This window comes from Nicotiana tabacum, chromosome 14 (assembly GCF_000715075.1).
Source record: "Nicotiana tabacum cultivar K326 chromosome 14, ASM71507v2, whole genome shotgun sequence".
Classification (NCBI taxonomy): domain Eukaryota; kingdom Viridiplantae; phylum Streptophyta; class Magnoliopsida; order Solanales; family Solanaceae; genus Nicotiana; species Nicotiana tabacum.
Genome location: NC_134093.1, coordinates 115,626,042 through 115,630,546, shown reverse-complemented (window position 1 = coordinate 115,630,546; position 4,505 = coordinate 115,626,042).

The following is a 4,505-nucleotide window of genomic DNA, read 5'->3' as shown; positions in this document are numbered from 1 at the left end:
GGTTGTTTTTATCATTTAATTGGTGAATTAGGTTAGAAAAGTTTGAAAACCCTCTTAGTTTAAATTGAAGATTTGATGCCGAGTTTTGGTTGGATTTGAGAAATTTTGCTATGGTTGAACTCGTGGTTGAATGTGGGTTCGGATTTTGTGAGTTTTATCAGATTCCGAGACGTGGACCCCATGGGTATTTTTGGGGCGTAATTTTGGATTTTTGGAAAATATTAGTATTTTGATATGGAATTAATTCCTATAATTTTTGTGAGCTGAATCAAATTAATTGTGACTAGATTTGAGCTATTTGGAAGTTGATACGCGCATAATGGAATTTTTGGAGCATTGTTTAGCTTGCTCGACATTGGATTCGGCTTGTTCGAGGTAAGTAACTCTTCTAATCTTGGAGTTGAGGGTATGAACGCTGAATATATGTATTCTGTAAATTGTTGGGAGGAGACAAACATACTAGGTGACGGGCGTGTGGGCGTGCACTATAGAAATTGTGACATAATTGTTTATGTGGAATTTTGTAGTTAAATGATCTTGGCATTTTCCCTGCGATTTTATGAGTTAAAGAAATTGAGCTAAAAAGCAAATTAAAATAAAATACCATGTTGAGGCTATGTGCCAGTATTATTGCGACCCACAGAGGTCATATTGTTGTGAAATATTTATTTTTAAATTGAAAATTCATACTCAGTCATATTCATTTCATTGCATATCATATCTCAGTCTCTGTTGTTATTTATTGATACATCATATCATCATTTTTGGGCTATTCTCATGATATTGTGAGCCCATGAGAGAGAGACTGAAGAGATTGATGACTGAGGGAGGCCGGGGGCCTGATTGTGAGGATATTTTTGGGATCGGGCAGCATGCCATAGCATGCCATGTTGGCTTTATATATATTATTACTATTATATGGATCACGGCTGCCCGCATGCTGCAGGCCTTATTGGCTTATTATGGCACATGAGTTGTCCGTGCGGATTCTGAACATGAGTTGGCCGTGCGGATCCTTATATTATTATTGCGCGTGAGTTGGCTGTGCAGATCCTTATATTAATATTGCACGTGATTTGGCCGTGCAGCACGTGAGTTGGATGTGCGGATCTTTATATTATTATTGCACGTGTGTTAGCCGTGCAACACGTGAGTCGGACGTGCAGATCTAGATATTTATATTACGGCACGTGAGTTGTCTGTGCTTATAGCGCTTGGGCTGTAGGAGACCCTCATGCGTCTGTACATACCCCAGTGAGCGCAGTCGACTATAAACAGGGATCGGGCTGCACGCCGCAGAAGGTATTGTATAGCGCTGAGTGATTGAGTGTGCTGAGCATAGTGAGAGAGAATGAGAGATAGTAAGATTTAGTACTCTGAGAGTGTGAGTACATGAGTACAATCTCTGAGATACATTGCATTGACATGCACACATGACATATATGCATAGAGATGTGTTTTCCTCATGCTGTACGATATCACATTATTCATGATTTCTCACACATGTCGACAGATGGGCATAGCGATACATTTGTTTTACACTGGTTATTTGGAAAGAAAATGAGATACTTTATTTATTATTGAATGGATTTTGGAAAAAATTCTATTTAGAAACTTATTCACATTTTTTGTAACTTTGGCAAAAGATTTGTATTGTCACTGATGCACTTGAAAGGAAGAACTATTAATTCTGAAATCATGATGTGGCTGAGCATTTTATCTCTGAGTTACTTCTGGTATTATATGCTTTATGTCGTTATTAACTGTTGTGGATTAGTGTTTTTGGACCCGACCTTGGTAGAAGCTCGTCAATACGTCCAACCTACGGCTAGGTTTGTTACTTACTTAGTACATGGGGTCGGTTGTACTAATACTACACTTCTTCACATTGCGTGCAGATGTTGACTGTTGTTGTTGCTATGCTCGATGGTTGCTGGATTTGAAGATGTACCTGTGTTCGTATTGTAGGTGCCTCTTTTTCATGGTAGCCTTAGATTTGTAAAAGCTCTGTTTATGTACTATTCAAAAAGACTATATATTTATTTCATTTCCGCTTTGTATACTCTATTCTTAGAAGATCATGATTTGTACTACCAATTCTTGAGGGATGTATAAGATTTAGACCTTTATTCACTTAAATTGCTTTAATAATGGCTATTGGAATTGGATAATTGAAATGTTGGCTTACCTAATGGGTTGGGTTAGGCTCCATCACGACTAGTTGGATTTTGGGTCATGACATGTCCCCCAACTGGAGCTACTAGTGGCTCCTTAACTGTTGTTCTGACATATGCTCTAGTCGCAGCACGTGCTCTTCCTTGACCTCTACCTCGGCCCTGACCTTTTGCATCCCTAGCAGTATGTGCGAATGCCTGCTCAGCTAACCCGGTAGCACGTGTCCTCACCATATGTGAGAGAATAGAGATACAAAGGCTCAAATGCCAAATTAAAAAAATTCCGCACTACAGGAATGAAAGAAGTGGAAATTTCCTAACAGTTCTGTAGCATCTCGAAGATAAGTACAGATGTCTCCAAACCGATCCGCAAGACTCTACTAGACTCGTTCGTGACTCGTAGAACCTATGAACCTAGGGCTTTGATAAAAACTTGTCACGACCCAAAATCCTACCACAAGCATCGTGATGGCACCTATTCTCTAGGACTTGGTAAGCCGATTTCAATTACCTTTTGAAGCCATTTTGTTTTTAAACTAACAGCAGAAATAATTACATTATACAACCTTACAAGACTGGTAGTACTGAGTCACGAACTCTAACTGAATACATGGAATGATCACGAGGATCGAATATGCAATACTGTTTGATTAAAAATTAACAGTACAATGAAATGAAAAGACCCCAAAGTGACTGCGATGACTAAACAACTCTACCTTGAATCCTTACGATCCAGCTGTAACTCTACTCAAGTCCGATATCTCCAATACCTGGCTCTGCACAAAAATGTGTAGAAGTGTAGTATGAGTACACCACGGTTGGTACCCAGTAAGTATCAAGACTAACCTCAATGGAGTAGAGACGAGGTACAGTCAAGACACTCACTAGTCTAATAACCTATGCAATATAATATACAAAATACTAGGAAACAGATAGCAATAAGGGCATGATAAAATAACCAATGGTATGCGCAACAAGACAACAAGAATACCATAAATATCAATCAACAATTAATAAATACATGTACGCCCAATTAATTCAAGCTTTTCAAATAAATATACTTCACATATAATTCTTCCAAATAATTCTCTTTCAATGTAGTTTTCTCAAATAATTATTTTTCAAATATAATTTTTTCAATAAATCTTTTCAAATATAATTTCCTCAAATAAATATCTTTTAAATACAATTCTCTCATATAATTCTTTTAAATAAAAATCCTTCCAAATAAATATATTGAATATAATCCTTTCAATTAAAAGGTTACAATGTGACACCTCATTTAATAATCATAAAAATACGGGTCTCAGCCCATTTTCATATTTTTCTTAAACATGGGTCTAAGCCCATTTTTATATTTTCATGGCACCTCGTGCCCATAATTAGATCATCATATTTCCCCGGCACCTCGTGCCCTCATTTCCTATCGCAACTGCACGGATAATTCATGTGCCAATTAGCATTATCATTTCATCACAGCACCTCGTGCCCACATTTCATATCACAACTGCACGGACAATTCACGTGCCAAATACCCTCATTATTTACACATGGCATCTCGTGCCCACATTTCATTATATAATCCACCTGGCACTAGCCACATACTCTCAATTTCAACATAAATCAGATTGCTATCAATTTACCAACAACAAGACAAATTGCACAAGCTATAAAAAATAAATACAAGAAAATCACAACATCACATGAAAATTATCAACACCACAACCCCACATCATCACATATCGTCCCTCACAATAGCCACCCTTATCGCTCCTAGTGCCACCCTTATCACTCCTATAGCCACCCTTATCACTCCGCCCAGACAATATAAGTAGTCACCCTTATCACTCATATTGCCACCCTTATCACTCCTATAGCCACCCTTATCGCTCCGCCCAGATAATATTCAAACAAACACAACAACAGTGAAATGCCACCCTTATACCCACATGATATCAACGGTGAAATGCCACCCTTATCTCCCCAAAATAATAACCCACACAACACAACAATTTACACGGCAACATAATAAAATCAATTCATATCACAATTTGCCCAATGGCCACAACTATATTCCAAAGATATAAAAAAATCAATTAATTTCTACAACAAATAGCCCAAGGCTTCACACAATGTATATAACACCCAAAAGTAATCAATAGAGATAGAAATTACTCATCATAAAGCAAAACATTCATTAATGCAAATTTAGATAATTATATTAACACTTCTTCTTAATCTTGCTTAATTAATTATTTGCAGAGGGAAAATCCATAACGAAATTAAATCCCAAGAAATATTAACCATCAAACTCACGAAATTCACATAAAT